Raw genomic sequence first — 22,258 nt, forward strand, 5'->3', positions numbered from 1 at the left:
ACTGCTGCCTCGAGGCGATCGAGGCTCCCGGTTTTTGAAGCCCCCACCGGGCGATGGTATGTCCCAGGCCGAGCCACGCAGGGCGATGAAGGGCCTGCGAGCGGGTCGATCGAACCTCGCTCTTCGGGGCGGTTACGGCTGGAGCTCCCGAAAACCGGTCACCAGCCAGGGACCTGCGAGCTCCCGATGTTGCGGTCTGCAGGGCCCACGGCCGAAGCCTCCAAGATGGTAAGTCCAGGCCCTGCGACCGGAGTCTTCAAGGTCGATCCCAGCTGGAGGCCGCCGACTCCACAGTGTTGGGCCGTAGCGCGAACGGAGATACGACACGATAAAGGTCGCATCTCTGTTGAGGAGGAGATTCGAAAAAAAGGTTTCCCCCACCACCCCCACATATACAGAGCTAAAAATAAATCAAAACATACATTTAAACGATAATAATAGACAAAGACAAAAAAAGACAGAGACTGCCGGTGAGCAAATGATCGACAATTCCTGAGATCCAAGTTAGGAGTCTCAGAATACAGCAGGGAAACAGGCCCTTCAGCCCAACTTGTCTGTGCTGACCAAGATGTCCCATCTAAGCTAGTTCCATATACTAAACCCTTCCAATCCATTTATCTGTGCAAGTGTCTTTTAAATGATGTTATTGTTCCTGTCTCAACTACCTCTGCTGGCAGCTTGTTCCATATACCCACCACCCTCTAAGTAACCAAGTTGCCCATCAGATTCCTATTAAACCATTCCCATCTCGCCTTAAACCTATGTCTTCTGGTTCTCGATTTCCCCTACTCTGGGTAAGACTCTGTGCATTCATTCTATCGATTCCCCTCATGATTTTAAACACCTCCATAAGATCACCCCTTAGCCTCCTGCGCACCAAGGAATAAAGTCCTGGCCTGCTCAATCTCTCCCCATAGTTCAGGCCCTCGGGTATTTAAAATTATGAGAGGCATAGATAGGATGGAAAGGCTGAACCTTTTTTCTAGGGTGGTGCTGTCAAGGACCAGCAGCATAGCTTTAAGATGAGAGGGAAAAGTTCAAATGAGATGTGTAGGGCAATGTTTATACCCCTCAGCTGCTGAAGAGACATTTGAAACTTCAAGTTCTGAAGCAGCCATGTCACTGAAGTTGTACTCACTTCACCCCCCCCCCCCCCCCCCCCCCCGGCTTAGATCAACTGCCAAATGCAGAAAATCTAGGTAAACACCTGGTTCTTGATTACAGAGGCCCCAAAATCAAAGTCCTGTAGTTTAGGGATGAGTTCAGAGTATTACAGCATGGAAACAGGCCCTTCGGCCCATCTTGCCCATGCTGATGAAGTTGTCCCATCTGCACTGGTCCCTCCTGCCTGCGTTTGGCCATATCCTTCTAACCATTTCCTGTCCATGTACTTGCTGAGTTGCTCCAGCACTTTGAGTAAAACACAATCTTCTTTCAGTTTCAGTTCCTTGTACTGTTCTGACTTATGACCTGCAATTCACACCTCTTATCTTTGTTTTACCTCCATCTAGCTTTCTTTTATTATCCATCACCAGATGGCTTTGTAAACAATACATCATCACCACAATCCTGCCCGCACCCTATCCGGCATTTCCTTTGTCCTCAGGGCCGGATTAAGCTAGTGCTGGACCCGTAGCATATGTTATAAAGGGGTCTTAAATACGGGACAAGGTGACGTCATCGCCCACGTGCCACGTGCTCCTGCTCCACCAATGACAGCCGCCCGGGCCCGGAGGCAGGTTGCAACCTCCGTTCGCCGAACACACTCGGCCCCGCTCCCCGAACACACTCGGCCCAACTCCACGAACTCCATTAACGTTAACGAGCTCCATTAGCCTACACTGTCCGGGCCTATAGTGTTGGGGCCTACAGCGGCCCGTGGGCCTAAAGGGCCTGTCCCACTTAGGCAATTTTAAGGCGACTGGTAGCGACTAGGCTGTCGCCGACAGTTCGCCGGCATGATCGTGAGGAGTCTTCCAAAAATCGTAGTGGATCGCCGTGCGTCGCTGAGAAATCATCCGGTTTGAAATTTCTCGGCGACAGCTGGCTTGTCGGCAGGTATCGTTGCTTATTGCGGGCACTGTCGCATGATGTCCCCAGGTTTGATAGGATCTCTTAGATGCATTTAGAAGCACATAATATTAAAAGTAAAGTCATTTCAAAATACCATAAAATACTTGTGTTTAACCAATTTATTTACCGTCAGGACATTTGACAGGTGGATTGGAGACGACAGTTTGACGGTCAGGTGAGCGTGGGTATTTTCGCGATGTTTATGGCCATCAGCCATTACATTTAAAGTGGGCTCCAAACCCAGATATGCAACCCAGAAACCAGATATGCATCTCCCTTACATTTTCAAAGAATGCCCACACACATTTCCCAAAAATCCACTTAACCACTTTAAAAATTATTATTTTTAATACCGTTATTAGTAAACTGGAAGTAAATCCAGTTTATGCCTTGTTACAGTGAAGTTTGGTTTTCAGGTTACCTGGGCAAGATGTTATATTTCAAAACTCTCAAGTACTTACCGACTTGTCAATGATTTCATCGAAAATTAAGACGCCGGAGAAGCATTGACAGCGTGGGAATTTTTGCAATGTTTCCGAAGACGGTTTAATCTCGACCTGACTCAGCATTGTCGTGGTCATTGTCGTCGGGTAAAAGAAAATTTCGGCGATCTGCTACGACTTTGACAGTCCCTGGCAGTCACCAAAAAAATCGCCTAAGTCGGTCAGCCCCTTTATGCGGTACTCTCAGTGTGTGTGATGGAGGAGTTTAGTTCAGAGATACAGTGCGAAAACAGGCCCTTCGGCTCACCATCCGTACTGACCAGCAATCCCTGCACACATTAGGGACAATTTTACACGTACACCAAGCCAATTAACCCACAAACTTGTACATCTTTGGAGTGTGTGAGGAAACTGAAGATCTCGGAGAAAACACATGTGGTCATGGGGAGAATGTACAAACTCTGTACAAACAGCACCTGTGGTTGGGATCGAACCCGGGTCTCCGGTGCTGCAAGCACTGTAAGGCAGCAACTCTACTGCTGTGCCACCGTTGGGCGAATGACGCAGGATTATGAGAAGAGGGCCGGAGGAGTGGGAGCCGAGAGTGCCAGGGAAGTAGAGACAGGGAGAGCCGGAGGAATGTGGAAAAGGTAGGGCCGGAGGAGTGAATAGAGGCGGGACTGGAAGTATAGGGACGGAGTAGGGGTAGGGAGTGTTGGAGCAGTGGATGCTGAGAGGCATGCAAGGTGTGGGTAGAGGAGGTTGTGGAAGAGTGGAGGAGGAGACAGGGCCCGGGAAGTGAGGAGAGAAGGCTGGGGGATTGGTGAGAAAGAAGGCCCGAGCCTTTGGGATGGGTGAGAGGGAGGCGCTGGATTCTGGGAGCATGGGCCAGAAGAGTAGAGAGAGAGAGAGAGAGAGAGGTACGGATGGGTAGGGGCTGAGAAAAGGCCGAAAGTGTGAAGGAAAGTGCCTATAGAAATGGAAAGTAAAGGCCGGAGGAGGGGTGTCGAGGAGCTGTGGGGGAAAACGGTTTGGAGGAAACGGGGAGAGCGTAATGGAGATGCGCAGGGGTAGAGTGGGATGGACAAGAGGAGGGAGAGTGGGACAGAAGACTGGGAATAAAGGGGGGAGGTAGATTGGCGGAAAAGAGGACTGGAACAGTTACTATTTGGTGACGAAAGTCTGGGAGGCGAGAGGGAAGGGAGTTTGGGGAGAGAGACGCCCAGTGGAGTGGGGAGAAGGAGAGAGGGAAGACCGCAGGAGTGAAGAGAGAGAAGGTCCTAGCAAGGAGAGGGAGGGGCAGAGGGGTAGGGAAAGAACAGGCAGAAGGTATGCGGAAGAGTGAGCAGCGGAGGATTCGGGGAAGCAAGTGCCAGAGGAGTGGGGAGAGAGCGCTGGAGGAATTGGGAGGAGGGCTGGAGGAGTGGGAGAGATGGGGGTGGGGTGGGGGCGGATGATGAGGTGGTGAAAGTGGCCCAGGAACTTGAGGGAAAAGAGCCGATGAGCGAGGAGTGAGAGGGCCGGGATGTGTGGGGAGACAAGGCCAATATTCGAGCAGAGAGGTCCGGAGGAGTGAGGTGTTTGGGTGAGGCCGGTGGTGTGTGGAGTAAGAGGGCCGGAGACTGGGTGGTTGGGCGGTGACGCGCTGACTGCCCATTGGTCCGTGCAGCCCCGCCGCCAACACATTCAAACCGCGGCAGTTGGGGAGCGGCGCGCGCGACACACCGCCCCCCTCAGTGCGATGCCGATTTCAAGCATTTAGTGCGGGGCCCTCGAAAGTGCGGGGCCCGTAGCAAATGCTATTTTTGCTACTATGTTAATCAAGCACTGTTTGTCCTATCAACCCACCCTCTGAGAATCGCTTTTCCAGTGTGGCAGAACATTGAAAGTTCAGATTGTGTGGAAATAGTCTGATTAATCAGACTCGCTAGTGGCCTGACCTGTCACAGTCAGCCTCTGCATTGGAAAGTCAAATGTGGCTCCAGGAGTTTTCAAAAGCCAAAGCAGGTCAAATTCTATCTCAACACTATTCGAGCGCTTCACCACAAACATGAATTGGATTAGTGTGGGAAGAAACTGCAATTGCTGGTTTACACCGAAGATAGACGCATAATGATGGAGTAACTCAGTGGGACAGGCAGCATCTCTGGATAGAAGGAATGGGTGATGTTTTAGGTCTAGACCCTTCTTCAGACTTCAGGGGTTGCACAGATATCCAGAGCACAGGGTGTCATTGCCGGCCAGCATCTTTTCCAGTTTAATTTGATTAAGAGGCTGTGCTTAAAAAAAATAGCATTATCCAATGAAATCTATGCAAACACAGTCTGGGACGATTCTTCGCCAACACCATTTCCACTAAGGCTCACCCCAACCCATCAGCCTCATGGACACACTCGTGAGAATTAGTGTTTTTGACAGCTTTGTGTGGGCCATTGCAAGTGTTGCTATGTGTCTTGGGCTTGTCTCTTTTAAACTATTATTTCCAACAGATCATTTGAAAAGTAATCAAATACAATACCCTGCTGAATACCCTGCTCACAATCACCCCTCATTAACCCATGATAGCCAAGGTGAACTGCTAACTCATCTCAGATTACCTGATTCAACATTAACCTTGACTGAAATCTCAGAATAAAGGAATGTACCTTTAGAATGGACAGGAGGAGGAGGAATTTCTTCAGCCAGAGGGTGGTGAATCTGTTGAAATCATTGCAACAGACGGCTCTGGAGACCAAACCATTGGGTATTTTTTAAAGTGGAGCTGAAAGGTTCTTGATTAGTATGGACATCAAAGGTGATAGGTCGAAGGTAGGAGAACGGGGTTGAGAGGGGAAAAATAGACCAGCTGTTATCACATGGTGGAGCAAACTCGATGGGCTGAATGGGCTAATTCTGATCCCATGCCTTATCAAATCCCAGCCTAAGCGAGAAGAGATTCATATCGTTTTGAAGACTTCCCTTTCATTGAGATTTTGGATACCAGCACCAGAGGGTATTTAGCCCGATAAGCAATAGAATTAACAGTGCCATGATTTCAATTGTCTATCTGATATTGCCTCTTCAGGTGCTCCCCAGCAATTACCCCCAGTTAAATCTTCTGGGAACAGAGGGGACACAGCATGTGCAATGGCTAGGGCAATGCACGAGGAACAGCACCCCCTGCAGGTTACCCTCCAGGTCACACACCATCCTGACCTGGAAATATCACCACTCCTTATTGTCCCTCTCCAACAGCAATGTGGACATAACTTCACCAGAAGGACTGCACCAAGTTCAAGAATGCAGATCACCACACCTAGAGGCCCATTAGGGATGTTGAACAGTAAGTAATCATAAAGAACAATTTCCCCACATTGGTGGAGGTGTGGGGCTGTGATTTAAACCCATGAGTTTCGTCATTTTTTTTCTTGTATGTGCCACTTTGACAAAAATCTCTCAATGTGGGAACCACATTACCTGAGACTGACTCCTCCCTCCCCAATCTTTGCACATCTCCACAGGTTTGTAGGTTAATTGGCTTGGTGTAAATGTAAAATTGTCCCTAGTGTGTGTAGGATAGTGTTAGTGTGTGCAGGGATCGCTGGTCAGTGTGGACCCGGTGGGCTGAGGGGCCTGTTTCCACGCTGTATTTCTAAACTAATCTAAACTAGAGGGCATAGATTTGAGACAGAGGGGGAAAATATAAAGATGTGCAGAGTCGAAGAAGAGTCCTGACCCGAAAAGTCACAATCCTTTCCACTCGTCACTTTAATTTCATATTCCATGTATTTTGTGTTTTTATGACTGTTGGCAGATCAATCTCCCTCCTTGGATAAATAAAGTACTATCGTATCAGATCGCACCTTTTGAATTTATCCAGTGCTAGTTGCTCTTTAACAACGTAATTTTATACAATGACTTGTGTAGATGCCACTATTTGTATCTTAAACAAATAGTGGCATCATTTTGAGACGTCATCTGTAGTGTGCAATGCTAAAACATCCAGCTGCCAAAGGTAGCTGCAGTTAATTGTGTCAGATTTGTTTTCCAATCCCGTCAACACCCCTCATTATGGTTGTGTCAGACAGTTGTGGCCCTTTCATTTGCTTTAGGGTGGCATTTTTGTTACTGAAATCAGCATTAACCAAAAGTGCTCTGTCAATAAATGTTCTTTTGCATTATGCTAATCCATGCAATCTTGAAAGATGGCTCTTAAATTCTCTAAAGTCTCCTCTGTATTTTTTTTATGCGCTGGTATTTTAGAAAAGCAACAAGCTGTTCGAAATTTATGTCTTCCAAGGTTACTTCCACACGGATAACTTTCACCAAGATAATAATAATAATAATAATAAGCCTTTATTGTCATTGTATTTAGAGATACACCAAAATTAGGAGAGCTACTCCTGATCAGTGCAACCAAAACACGTTAAAATAAGATAAAAGCACATCCAATATGTAATTTAAATGCTTAAAGTAGTAAATGAATATACATTTATCACACCTAGGTAGAATATTGCACTTGGGAGAATATTGCACTTTAAAATGTAATAAATACTTAAAAATAAATTAGTGGAATGGATGACAGCATTTCTCATGTCGTGCGAATATTTGAGGAATTTAGAGTTCTGATGACCCAGGGAAAGAAACTCTTCTTGAGTCTGTTTGTCTGGCTTTTGATGCTCCTGCCCTCTGGTAGGCGGTTGAACAGGAACTGTCCAGGATGGGAGGGGTCTTTGATTATTTTCCTGGCTCTGCAGAGGCACCGAGAGCTGGAGATGTCTTCCCAGGATGGCAGAGGGCAGCCGATGATTTTCTGGGCAGTTTTGATGATTCTCTGCAGAGCTCTCCTGCCTGCTGCTGAGCAGCCGGCATACCAAATATGCCATCGCCAACTACTGCGCCCAAAAGTCTGCTAATAAACTTATCAGACAGGCTTTACGTGTTTCATCAATCCACTTTTCTTTCATTTTATTAAAGTAATGCGTAAGCTAACAGAAATGATCAGCTGGCTGGGCAGCATGTTTGGAAAGGGAAACGTTCAACACCGATCCAATATCCGAGGAGAGAAATAGAACTACCATTTCAGGCCAGAAAATGCTGGCAAACAATTCAGCAAGTCAGGCAGCATCTTTGGAAAGAGAAACATTCAACACATTGGGTTGGCACTGACTGATTTTTTCCTTCCAAAGCTGCTACCTGAATTGCTGAGGGCAGCAATTTCTGCTTTTATCTCTCCATTTTTCTCTCCATCCATCCACGTGGATTGGCCACTGTAAAATTGCTCCCTGAATGTGTTTTTGAGTGCCAGAATTTGTGGGAGTTGATGCGAATGTGGGGAGAATAAGAGAAAAGGATTAGTGCAGATGGGTTTTTGATAGCTGATGTGAACAGTGGGTGATCGCTGATACCAGTGGCATGTGGAATTGTCAAAGGAGGGGTGGGAGAGGAAGGCAGGCCCTTCAGCCCACAATTTCATGTTGAATTTGATAGCAACTTGAACTACTCTCTGTAGAAACAAAGAACTGCAGATGCTGGTTTACACCAAAAATATACACAAAGTGCTGGAGTAACTTAACGGGTCAGGCAGCATCTCTGGAGAAAAAGGGGGAGTGACTTTTCGGGTCAGGACTCTTCTTCGACTCTGCACATCTTTATATTTTCCCCCTCTGTCTCAAATCTATGCCCTCTAGTTTAGATTAGTTTAGAAATACAGCGTGGAAACAGGCCCCTCAGCCCACTGGGTCCACACTGACCAGCGATCCCTGCACACACTAACACTATCCTACACACACTAGGGACAATTTTACATTTACACCAAGCCAATTAACCTACAAACCTGTGGAGTATGGTAGGAAACCGAAGATATCAGAGAAAACCCACGCAGGTCACGGAGAGAACGTACAAACTCCGTACAGACAAGCATCCGTAGTCAGGATTGAACCCGGGTCTCTGGTGCTGTAAGGCAGTAGCTCTATCGCTACGCCCTCTAGTCATTGACATTTCCACCCTGGGAAAAAGATTCTGACTGTCTACCCTATCTATGCCTCATAATTGTATAAACTTCTCCAACATTTTGGAAAACAATCCAAGTCTCTTCAACCTCTCCTTGTAGCTAATATCCTCTAATCCAGGCATCATTTTAATAAACCTCTTCTGCATCTTCTCCAAAGCCTCCACATCCTTCCTGTAATGTGGTGAACAGAACTGCACATAATACTCCAAAGGAAGCCTAACCAAAGTTTTTTAAGCTTAGACTTTGTGACTCATATTTAATTTCCCAATCGATGAAGCCAAACATACCATATGCCTTCTTTACTACTCCATCTACGTGATGGTACTTTCCCTCTGTACATCAACACTATTAATGGTCTTGTCATTAATTATATACTTTTCCATTACAACTAATTTCCCAAAGTGGAATATCGGATACTTACTCACATTAAACTCCATCTGACATTTCTCTGCTCGCATCTCTAACAGATTTATATTTCTCTTTATCCTTTGACAGCCTTCCTCATTGTCTACAACTTCGCCAATTTTGGTGTCTTCGGAAAACGTACGAACCAACCCATCTACATTTACATCCTTGCTGAGATCCCTGCCGAGCTGCACTGGTCACAACTCTACAGTCTGAGCGACACTTTTCACTGCTACCCTCTGTCTCTTTTGAGTAAGGCGGTTCTGAATCCAAACTACAAAGTCATTATTGATCCCTTGCATCTTAATCTTCTGGATCAGCCTACCATTAGGGACCTTATCAAATGTCCTACTAAAGTCCATGGAGACCACATCCATTGCCCTATCTTCAGTAGTTCAGTAGGGTTGAGGAATAGACAGTGGGTGGAGCCCAGGGCTAAAGTGATCCTGAATTTGTTGGAAGAATCATGGCCTCCCAAAGATTACTTTAAAACATACCTTCCCTTTATCCTGCCAGTATGTCCTGCTAATGCCTTGATTTGATCGGTCAGTCTCAACTGGTGCATAAGAAGGTATTGAAGTTTAATTGGCGTTGCTGGACCCAATTTTATTTTTATGGTAAAGATGAACCTGTTTTTGTTTCAGAAACAGAAAATTGAGAAAGAGCTTTGATCCAAATCTTTAAAATGCTGAAGGCTAATGTGTAACATAAACAGAATTTGATGAGTTTGGGCTAGAGCTACTGAAAACAGCAAGCACATCTCGGTGAAGATATGAAACTGGAAGGAATCTATCCTCAAAACGTTGAGGATAAGACCAAAGTTAAATAATTATTTCTATTAATGCTTAACAAATATTTGATTTGCAGCACATTTGCTTTCATGGGAATGCCTGGATGAATCCAATGTGAACCATGATTGTTACTGATCCAATGGAATCACAAAGAGCCACTTAAAAGATATTTGGATGGTTACATGGATAGGGATGGTTTAGAGGGATATGGGCTGAACCTGGGCAGATAGGACTAGAGTAGATGGAACATGTTGATCTGCATGGACCGGTTGGGCTGAGGGGCCTGCTTCCATTCTGCATAGCTCTATGAAAAGCCTAATGCGCCTGGAGAACAAAGGAAGAGTGGTATTTCTGTAACATCCTTCACTACCTCAAAATGCCTTAGACTGTTTTCATGAGAAATAAAAGCCTCACTTTCCTCCACTAAACCCATATCCCTCAACTCTTATAAATATTGCAAAATCTTTCTGGGTTTCTGAAGTCTAGTTGCTGTTATGTAGAAAAAGTGGCTGTAAATTTGCACCTAGCGAGGTTCTCAAACAGCAATGAGATAAATGACCAAATCATTTCCTTAAAGGAGGTTGTGAGGTTATTCACTTTGGAAGTAAGAATAGAAAGGCAGATTATTATCTGAATGGTGTCAAGTTAGGAGGAGGGGGAGTTCAACGAGATCTGGGTGTCCTAGTGCATCAGTCAATGAAAGGAAGCATGCAGGTACAGCAGGCAGTGAAGAAAGCCAAAGGAATGTTGGCCTTCATAACAAGAGGAGTTGAGTATAGGAGCAAAGAGGTCCTTCTACAGTTGTACCGGGCCCTGGTGAGACCGCACCTGGAGTACTGTGTGCAGTTTTGGTCTCCAAATTTGAGGAAGGATATTCTTGCTATGGAGGGCGTGCAGCGTAGGTTCACTAGGTTAATTCCCGGAATGGCGAGACTGTCGTATGTTGAAAGGCTGGAGCGATTGGGCTTGTATACACTGGAATTTAGAAGGATGAGGGGGGATCTTATTGAAACATATAAGATAATTAGGGGATTGGACACATTAGAGGCAGGAAACATGTTCCCAATGTTGGGGGAGTCCAGAACAAGGGGCCACAGTTTAAGAATAAGGGGTAGGCCATTTAGAACGGAGATGAGGAAGAACTTTTTCAGTCAGAGAGTGGTGAAGGTGTGGAATTCTCTGCCTCAGAAGGCAGTGGAGGCCAGTTCGTTGGATGCTTTCAAGAGAGAGCTGGATAGAGCTCTTAAGGATAGCGGAGTGAGGGGGTATGGGGAGAAGGCAGGAACGGGGTACTGATTGAGAGTGATCAGCCATGATCGCATTGAATGGCGGTGCTGGCTCGAAGGGCTGAATGGCCTACTCCTGCACCTATTGTCTATTGTCTATTGTTGACCTAATGAAAAGTAGTATTCAGGATGCTGAGAAGAACTACTATGTCGTTTGAACTTCCTTGTTTTAACCCCCAACCTCTCCTTCCTGTAAGATATCACCACTGACCAGGGCCGTCTTAACACATGGGCCTGATGGGCACTTGCCCGGGGGCCCACGAGCATAGGGGCCCCATGCTGATCTGTGTATGTTAAGTGACTTGCAATAAATAAATACTACTTTAAAAATGTAGGTTCAATAAGTGCTTTTTTCGCAACATTTTCGGCCACTAAGTGCTTCTCACAGCGATCTGTAAGTGCTTTTCGCAACAATGTAGCACCCTAAGTCCATCGATAAGTGCTTTTCGGTAAGTGATTTTCGCCGGCACGACAGGGGGGGGGGGGGGGGGGTCTGGTAGGGAAAGGGGGGTGGGGGAGAGTAACGGTAGGGGCCACTGCTTTGCCCGGGGGCCCATAATGCTGTAAAAACGGCCCTGCCACTAACAGTGCAGCACACTTATGTTAAAAAGTCATAGTTGTGAGTTTCATGTTTATCTGACTGCATATGTAGCATTTATTTAGTGACTTATTTCATTAAATGTGTCTGTGTGTAGAAATCAGACCACATGAGACTATTAATGGCAGATGATAACCCTCCAGCTTTCAAAATTCCAAATAATGGAATAAATGCAAATTAACATGGCATAGACAGAGAATATTCAATAAATTCCCATGGACGTGGCAGCAGCCAGCTGGATATTTACAGAGTCTGGGCCATTTTTATTCCAAACTACTTTGGGACAAAAGAGCTTGAATCATTTTGTGACTGGTTTAAGACTGTCACCAGATTTTCAACCTACTCACAACAGAGTAAGGGGGAAGGAATGGGAGTATAGAGGAGTGTTTACAAGGATGGTTTGCATAAATGTGGCTGGTATCCACTTCAACTTGAAAGACATTGTGGTGATTTGATCGAAATGTTGAAAATGAAAAAAAAAAATCAGTAACCTGTCTCTTTCCCTCCCTCTCCTATCTACCCCAATCATCTCATACGCACCCTTGTCAGCTGACCCCCCAGCCCCATCATCCATTTTTATCCCTCCCATTTAATATCCCCCTCCCGCGTACCATACAGCCTACCCCTTCCTCTATTCCTTTCCTTCCTTTCCTATCAGATTCCAAAATCTGTAGCCTTTTGCTCTCCTCTGGTGCCATGTCCCCATCCCTGCCCCCCAATCAACCCTTCCTCACCTGCATCCACCTATCGCTTGCTCGCTCTTGCCTCATTCCTTCCTTCCGCCTCTTTATTCAGGCTACTTCCCCTCTACTCTTTCAGTCTAAACTAAGGGTAGACTGAGTAGAGGTAAAGTTTGATGAAACTTACTGCACAAAGGGTGGAAGCAAATCTGCATTGGAGCAAACTATCTAAAGCAATTTAATGTCACATACACTACATTTCAGTTCAACAATCTGATGCTGACTTTTGCAGTTTCTTGCACTTATTATTTTTTATTCAATGATGCACATATTTCAACTGCAGTTCAATCTAAAAAATAACTCATGGAAGATATTGCTGTCAACTGACTTAGTATTCTTTCTTCTGTTTCAATACAGTATAGGTTTGAGTCATTCCCAAAACAGATGCATGTAACCCACACCAATGCTCCCAAAACAGTCATCAAGGAACGTGCATTGTTGCCTTTTGGTTGACGAGTTTACCTGATTTCACAAGCGGACATAAAAATGTCAAGGTTCTATTTTTGAGATGGATAGGAGCGTTCTCCTTGTCCTCTTGACCAATATTTATCTTTCAGTACAGATTGCTGAAGAAACAGATTGTGATAGCTGTTGTGCTTAGGTTAGCTTTTCCAAATTACAGCAGTGACTGCTCTTCAAAACGACCTCACTGGTTGGCTTGCACTTTGGCATTTGCTAGAAGGCACTGTTCGAAATGCATGTTCTTTCCACTTGAATGAGAGTAGCACCGGTCCCATAGCAGAAGCATCCACGTCAAGGGGCCGGAAACTGGAAGTGTCCTGAGCTAATTCTGCTACCTCCATCATCTACTGTACAAGTGATGGCTCCCACTGATTGTCACCGGAAGCTTGCGCTCTTTTCAGGACGGACGATGACAGTGATGTAACAATTGAAACATAGATGATGGACACAAAAGAAGAAGGGTAGTACCTTGGGACCTTGATAGTAAGCGGTAGTAACTTCCCTTTCTCCATAGAATATGTGAGATAATAACTGCATTCACCTCTTCTGCCTTTATAGATGAGATTATTATAGGAGGGATTATAATTTTGTATTTACATGTTTGAGGCAGATAAAGCCTTTCTGCTTGCCAAACTGCAAGCTTGGTAGAAATATCATAATGCGTAAGACTTAAAGTCTGGCTCTTGCTCAGCGAATGCAAGAATCACATGTTTCAAGCGCTCCAGGTTTAGATGAATGTGGGTTATCTATATATTTACAGTCTTCTCACATCAGGAACTTCCTTCATCTTTTGTGGTAAATCGTTGCTGTCCATAAGCTCATAGATGGAGAGCATCTTGTTTTGAGATTGATTGCTCACCCAATGTGCAGAATGTCTGAAGGTGGGATAACGCTGCTGTTAGCAGGGGTGGCAAGCCCAATCTCATGAGTTCATGACCTTTCACAGACCCTTCACTGCCAGTATTCAACAGGTCCTAGCCTCTAATGAAAATGTTTGCATTCCTGCCATGTTAAATTGCAATATTACCCAAGTCTATAATGACTGCTTTGAAAATTAGTCTGAATTAGTACCCTTTACATTCCTGATATGATTCAACTTATCACACATCTGTCAATTGGTCTTTGGTCTTCCAATAACACTGCAATCTGATGTAAAATCTTAAAGTACACCACACGTGTTTTGAGAACTCATTACTCAAAGTAGAAGTTCAGTTTCTGCCCCCATGCAACCAAACACTAAACATTACAAAGGCTCCCTTGAAATGTCATTGTGATATCTCAGGTTAAGTGACTGTCAAGTCAAGTCAAGTCAATTTTATTTGTATAGCACATTTAAAAACAACCCACGTTGGCCAAAGTGCTGCACATCTGATTAGGAAAAAAAAGAAAAGAAACATACAGTGGCAGGCAGCCAAACACAACGGCGCGGCCATCTTGAACAAAATGTTTAACTAAAGCAGAATGGTGTCGTGGATGCATTAATTTCTTAGCTTTGGAGTATCAAAACATATCTTCAATAAATTTCCTTTAATTAAAAAACAAGTGCATTACATCTCAGAAGTCAGTCATTCAGCCGATGTAGATGGACTCTATGGCTCCAGTTTTGCTCTGCCTAGTCCCAGATCGTGGTGTGCAGCTTGGAAGGTTGGAATCATAGGAAGTCACTACACTGAAGGAAACAGTTCACCATACTTGGCCCTTGCTGGGTGATGGCTCCAAGTGATGAGTTTCTGCCTTCACCATCCTGTCAGACGGCAACCTTCAGTCCCTACCAATCTCTGATGACAATTTTCCCATTTCTCTTCCAATCCTTCCACCAATTACCCCCAATGTGTACAGCCCTTCCCTGCATTGCTTCTCGTGCTATCAATACGACTGATCGTGGTCGTTGTGTGTGTCCGTTAAGTGCAAGGGAAAGTGCTACTTTAAGAGTTGTGGATTACAACTACATAGGAAACAGTATTGTATGCATATGTCTTGTAATATTATCACCCCAGTCACTCTATTCTCCCCTATCCATCAGGCAAGAGTTACAGAAGCTTGAAAACACATACCTCCAAATTCAGGGACAGTTTCTTCTCAGCTGTTATCAGGCAACTGAACCGTCCTTTCATCAGCTCGTGTGCAGTCCTGACCTCCCATCTACCTAGTTGAAGATCTTTGAACTATCTTTAATTGGACTTTATCTAACACTAAATGTACCCTTTATCCTTTATCTGTGGACTGCGGATGGCCTGATTGTTTTTGTGTATAGTCTATTCTGTGACTGAATAGCAAACAAAAGCTTTTCACTGTACCTTGGTACACGACAATAATAAACTAAACTAAATCAAATTTGCTTTCAGTTCAGCAAGCACAAAGGCCAACTGCTGCAGATAAAGGTTGTTGTTACTTGAAGCGCCATGTCTAAGAGTATAAATGAGTGACAGTGATACTTAAAGATTGGTTCAAAGAACCCGCAAGTACACTGCAATGTCTCTGCCAGTGGCTCTGCAATATATTTCCTAGCTTCCTACAATGTCTGAGGATTCATTCGATCAGGTCCCCAGTATTTAGCTATCTCCATGTGCTTCGTAAGCACCTCCTCTTCTTTAATTTGGGCTCTTTTCAAGGTGTCACAAAAGAAGGGTCCCGACCCAAAACATCACCTATCCATGTTCTCCAGAGATGCTTCTTGATCCGCTGAGTGAACAGTCTTGAACCGGAGATATAAGATGCTGGAATCTTGAGCAGAACAAAAGATGCTAGAGGAACTCAGCGGATAAGTTCAACAGTTCAACAGTTCAACAGAGCTTTATTTGTCATTTGGTACCAAGGTACCGAATGAAACTACATAGCAGTCATACACAAAAAAGAACACAAGACACATAACCCCAACACAAACGTCCATCACAGTGACTCCAAACACCCCCTCACTGTGATGGAGGCAACAAAACTTCCACTCTCTTCCCCACGCCCACGGACAGACAGCTCATCCCCGACCGACCCGCACAGTCCCCGCAAGGGGGTGGAAGTCCCCGCGGCCGAGTCGCACCGGGCGCTGAAACGTCTCGCGGCCGAGCCGGGCGATGGAAGGCCCCGCGACCGAGCCTTGCGCAGCTAAGTCCCACGGCCGAGCCGCACCGGGTGATGTTAAGTCCAGCGGCCGAGCCGCACCAGCGATGTAAAGCCCCGCGGCCGAGCCGCACCGGGCGATGTTAAGTCCCGTGGCTGAGCCGCACCAGCGATGAAAAGTCCCGCGGCTGAGCCGCACCGGGCGATGTTAAGCCCCGCGTCCGAGCCGCACCGGGCGATGTTAAGCCCCGCGGCCGAGCCGCACCGGGTGATGTTAGGCCCCGCGGCCGAGCCGCACCGGGCACTGTTAAGTCCAGCGGCCGAGCCGCACCAGCGATGTAAAGTCCCGCGGCCGAGCCGCACCAGGCACTATTAAGTCTAGCGGCCGAGCCGCACCGGGCGATGTTAGGCCCCGCGGCCGAGCCGCAACCCGCGCCGTGAGGAAGAGACCTAAAAGAGAAAGGTTTCCCCCACCCCCCCGCCACCCCCCCACCCACACCACCACCCCCCACACATACACAACCAAAAAAAAAAAAAAACCATCCCAACACCGACACACAACAAAAAAAAAAAAGGAAAAAAGACGAACAGACTGCTAGCGAGCCGCAGCCGTTAGGCGCCGCCACTTCCGCATCTGTGGAGGGTATGGACAGGTGACGCTTGGGATTGGGACACTTCTTCACGTTCTGACCTGAAACGCAGTCCGTGACTTCCCTCCCCAAATGCTGCCTGAACCATTGAGTTCCTCCAGCATTTTTTTTTCTTTTTAAGGAAAACTAAGATCAAATAGCTTAATTTGTAATGAGGTCAGTGAAGGACTCTGGGCAATTAGCAGGCCACAGAACTTTGCAAGTGCCCTTTATGGGTGACTATTTGCATACTTTGGGTATGCAAGCAAAGAATTTCACTGTGACTTGTCATATGTGACAATAAAATATTCAATTTAATTCAACAGTTGTCAATTTGATGTGCTCACATAGAACAGAACTGGTTATAAGGACATTTTGAAGCAGAAACAAATCGCAGGTCAAATATTGGAGGACGAACAATACAATTAGAACAGTTACGTGCTAATGCAGCAGTTACTCGACAAGCAGCCAGAGTTCCAGACTACGGATCTAGAAACATGAGTTTGAATGGATGGAGAATTTAAATGCAAGTTTCATTTCCAGACATATTACATGACGAAAACTAGTCTCAGTGACTGCAATCGTGAAATTCATGATTGTTATAAAAAAGCTCATCTGCTTCTTGCTCTTCAGAGGAGGGAACGCTGTGTTTAACTGGTCAGGTCTGAGTGTGACTCCAGATCTGCCAATACTCCTCAGTGCAGGGACAATTAAAGGTGGATAATAAATGCTGGCTTTGCCAGTGACGTCCACACCCTGTGAACAATTAAATACAAACAATGTTAACTCTAAAGAAATGCCAATTATCCACACGACACTTGGTGTTGACAGAACCTGAATTAAATGAACTTTAATCTATACAAGTGATAGACAATAAACAATAGGTGCAAGAGTAGGCCATTCGGCCCTTCGAGCCAGATAGAGTTGGTTACAATGATATACAAGGAACTACAGATGTTGGTTTACAAAAAAAATCACAAAATGCTGGAGTAAATCAGCGAGTCAGGCAGAATCTCTGGAGAACATGGATAGGCTATGTTTTGGGTCGGGACCCTTATTCAGATTGATTGTGGTTGGGAAACGGGGTAACATGGAAGAGAGGTGAGGCAGAGCAGTGTGGTAATGAAAGGGGAGTTAAAATAGTTAGCAACTGGGAGATCATCAGGCCTTGGCAGATTGAGCTTGTGTTCAGCTAAATGGTCACTGAGTGGAATCATTTTAACTCCCCTTCCCTTTCCCATGCTGACCTTTCCATACTGAGTCTCCTCCATTGCCAAAGTGAGGACACGCACAAACTGGAGAGCAGCACCTCATATTCCGCTTGGGTAGCTTACAACCCAATGGTATAAACATTGAATTCTCCAATTTTAGGTAACTAACCTGTAAACAATCCTTTTGCTTACTTCCTTCCATTCCCCCTTTCCCTCAACCCACCTGCATCCATTCCTCCCCCTCCCTCTTCCCTTCCACCTCTTTTCCTTCCTCTGGTTTCATAATTCTACTGTTATCGCACACCTTTTGCGAATGAATGAATGAATGAATGAATACTTTATTGTCTCGTGTGCAAGTCCCAGTGATATTCTTTGCTTGCATACCTAAGGTATGCAAATAGTCGCCACATAAAGGGCGCTGACAAAGTTAGAAAGTATCCTGTGCCAGGTCCTCCTTTGTTCTCCTTTGTTTTTTCAACTAGTTGATGGGCTGGGAAAATCCTAACATTTAAGAAATAGTTAGACAGGTTCATGGATAGGACAGGTCTGGAGGGATATGGACCAAATGCTGGCAGATGGGTCTTGTGTAGCTGGGATATGTTGGCCGGTGTGGGCAAGTGGGGCCGAAGGGCCTGTTTCCACACTGTATCACTCTAGGACTCTATGACTATAACTATTTAGTGACGTTGCTGATAAATAAGTATTAGCCAATACAATGGTCTGCCCTGTTCCTTGGAAATAGTTCCATGGTTTTTTTTCCTCATATGGAGAGTACAATGAAGTGTCATTTGGTCATAGACTCATAGACATTTGGTCAGATATATGGATAGGGAAGGTTTAAAGAGCCAGGTGCAGACATATGGGGCTAGCTTTGATGGGTAGACACTGCCCAGTCCATCAGCAACGTCACTAAATAGTTATAGTCATAGAGTCCTAGAATGATACAGTGTGGAAACAGGCCCTTCGGCCCCACTTGCCCACACCGGCCAACATGTCCCAGCTACACAAGACCCATCTGCCAGCATTTGGTCCATATCCCTCCAAACCTGTCCTATCCATGTACCTGTCTAACTATTTCTTAAATGTTAGGATTTTCCCAGCCTCAACTACCTCCTCTGGCAGCTTGTTCCATACATCCACCGCCCTTTGTGTGAAAAAGTTACCCCTCAGATTCCTATTAAATCTTTCCCCCTTCACCTTAAAACTATGTCCCCTGGTCCTCGATCCACCTCCTCAGGGCAAGAGACTTTGTGCATCTAGTTACAGTATAGTCACTATAATTTTGCTACGAGAGGAAGCCTATGTGCAGACATTGACAGCTGCAATGTATTCAAGGTTTCAAGGTGAGTTTATTGTCACATGTACCAGTTAAAGTACAATGAAATTTGAGTTACCATACAGCCATACTAAGTGGAAAGCAACAAGACACAACCACATCAAAGTTAACATAACCATCCAACACCGTGGATTCCACATTCCTCACTGTGATGGAAGGCAATAAAGTTCAATCTACTTCCTCTTTGGTCTCCCACAGTCGGGGCAGTCAAACCATCTGCAGTCGGGGCCATCAAAGCCCGCGCAGCCGACGATCAAAGCCCCCGTCAGGGTGATCAAAACTCCCGCTTCGGGGCGGTTGAAACTCTTTCCGCGGCATGGAGCTCCCGAGTCGGCCTCTTCTTACCAGAGACCGCGGGCTTCACAATGTTAAAGTCCACAGGCCCCGCGGTTGGAGCTTCGATTCCCAATAAAAGGATCGCAAGCTCCGCGATGTTAAAGTCCCGCAGCTTGGAGCGCCAGGTCGGTCTCCAGGAGAGACCGCCAACTCTACAATGTTAGGCCGCAGTGGGGACGGAGATACGATATGGGAAAAAAATCACATCTCCGTCAAGGTAAGAGATTGAAAAAAAGTTTCCCCGCAACCTCCCTTCCCCCCCACATAAAACTAACCAAGGAACACTAAAACATACTTTTTAATACTAAAAATAACAAAAAATAAGAAAGCACAGACAGACTGATGGCGAGATGTATTCAAGAGAGAGTTAGATATAGCTCTTAGGGTTAATGGAATCAAAGAACATGAGGAGAAAGCAGGAACGGGGTAGTGATTTTGAACGATCAGCCATGATCATATTGAATGGCGGTGCTGGCTCGAAGGGCTGAATGGCCTACTCCTGCACCTATTTTTGTACGTATCTATGTTACATTACAATGGTGAGTACATTTTAAAAAACTTCATTATCCAGGTCATGATAATCTCAAAGATTCTCTTACACAGTTGTGCCATTTAAAAAAAAGAGCAATTACAGCAGGGTATTATTTTATGCATCCTATCTACTCTGCGATGTAAGACCACCTTCATCGAGAAAATGCAGGAAAAATTCAGCAGGTCTGGCAGAATTAGAAAAAGGAACTGCTAACATTTCAGCTCAATAGGTTTTTATCTGATAGCGAAGAAACAGGTTAGTTTCAAGAAAAGAGGGTGGGGAGGGACAAAAGGAATATCTCTGAAAGGGCGAGGCTAGGGTTTCTATGGTGATACGCTGTTTACCAAATCATCTGTTTGATAGATTTGTGAGTAATTAGAGATAAAAACACATTAAAGCAGTGAAATGCAAGTCGGAGCTGTTTCAGAGAACTGAAACTGAAAGGAGAATGATTGAATGTCCAAAAGGTTATGGGGAGAAGGCAGGAGAATGTGGTTAGGTGGGAATAATAGATTAGCCATGATCAAATGGCGGAGTAGACTTGAAGGGCCGAATGGCCTAATTCTACTATTTCTTATGACCTCTGGAGAAAAGGAATAGGTGACGTTTCGGTTCGAGACCCTTCTTCCTACAGCTTTACATTTGTACATGAACATGGGAATGACTGGACTATTCAATCATCATGCCTGTTCTACCTTTTTTCAGATCACAGCTGATCTCTTTGCTTAACATCTCCAAGTACCTTGTAACGAATGCATACATGGTCACACATTTGTATGAATACACCACTACTCGCAGATATATAAAAAACATTAAAATATATATACAATATATAAGATTTATAGGCAGTGTGGATATTACGTGCAGTGTACTGTGTTATTTTATATATGTACACTCAGACATGCTTTAAAGGGCTTGGATGTACATTATTGGAATGCTTTATGCAATGTTTACTGAGGCTTTATATATTGACAATTTAATCATGGTGTAGGGATGATTTTCTTTGCACATAGTAAGATCGGGGCTCACGTTGTCGACCTCCCCGTGGTGAGCCCAGTCAACTGACCTCAGTCAGGCGAACGACAACAGAGACAGCAGAAGCAGAAGCTGCTTCATAACTTCTGCTGCCTCAAACGCAAGAAGAAGAATAGTAAGATCTTTATTGCTGTCTGAGTGATTTGTTTGCCCTCTGAGACTTATAGTGCAGTCCTAATGCAGCCCTCTCTACTCAGCCATGCCTGCAGGGAAAGCATCACCGTGTTCATGAAGACTTTGATAAACTCACTCACCTGAGAGGCAAGATGCTGCACAGTGGCATTGACCACCAACAATTTGGGAGAAGGAATAAGGAGAAATGTAAACCTTCACAAGGGGCAGAGACATTTCTTTTTATTCCTTTACTAAATTCAAAAATGCCAATCTTTAAAAAGAAAGAGGGAGACCTAGTAACTGTAAGAAAGTGTAGGAAAAAACCCTGCAGATGCTGGTTTAAATCGAAGGTAGACACAAAATGCTGGAGTAACTCAGCGGGTCAGGCAGCATCTTGGGAGAGAAGGAATGGGTGACATTTCGGGTCGAGATCCTTCTTAACTTTGTAAAACTCATTGTGTGAGATTTAAGACATTACAGGGCACGAAAGCAAAATTGTGTCAGTTCTAACATTGTATAAAATGACAGTCCATGGCAGTACTCAGAGGATGTAATCATCATATCATATATATACAGCCGGAAACAGGCCTTTTCGGCCCTCCAAGTCCGTGCCGCCCAGCGATCCCCGCACATTAACACTATCCTACACCCACTAGGGACAACTCTTACATTTACCCAGCCAATTAACCTACATACCTGTACGTCTTTGGAGTGTGGGAGGAAACCGAAGATCTCGGAGAAAACCCACGCAGGTCACGGGGAGAACGTACAAACTCCTTACAGTGCAGCACCCGTAGTCAGGATCGAACCTGAGTCTCCGGCGCTGCATTGCTGTAAAGCAGCAACTCTACCGCTGCGCTACCGTAATGGAGGCAGGTACAATATTTAAAAGACATTTGGACATATACTCAGATGAAAAAGGTCCAGAGGGATATGGGCCAAACATGGGAATATGGGACTAACTTCAACAGGGCACCTTGGTCAGCATGGATGAGTTTGGCCGATGGGCCTGCTTCTGTGCTGTGTGACTCCGTGACTCCCAGAATGCTGCCTTTTCAATGAGATAGCAATGTGATCTGAAGGGCCTGTTTCCATTCCAACTCTCTTTGACATCAATCTGAGCTGCACGTGTAAAAAGATTGCAAGACACTATTTTTACAGTTTAAGAGAAGCAGCAGTGAACTTGCACAGAGCACGCTCTCATAAAGCTCAATATAATAG

The sequence above is a fragment of the Rhinoraja longicauda genome, chromosome 9 (genome assembly GCF_053455715.1).
Source record: "Rhinoraja longicauda isolate Sanriku21f chromosome 9, sRhiLon1.1, whole genome shotgun sequence".
In the NCBI taxonomy this organism is placed as follows: Eukaryota; Metazoa; Chordata; class Chondrichthyes; order Rajiformes; family Arhynchobatidae; genus Rhinoraja; species Rhinoraja longicauda.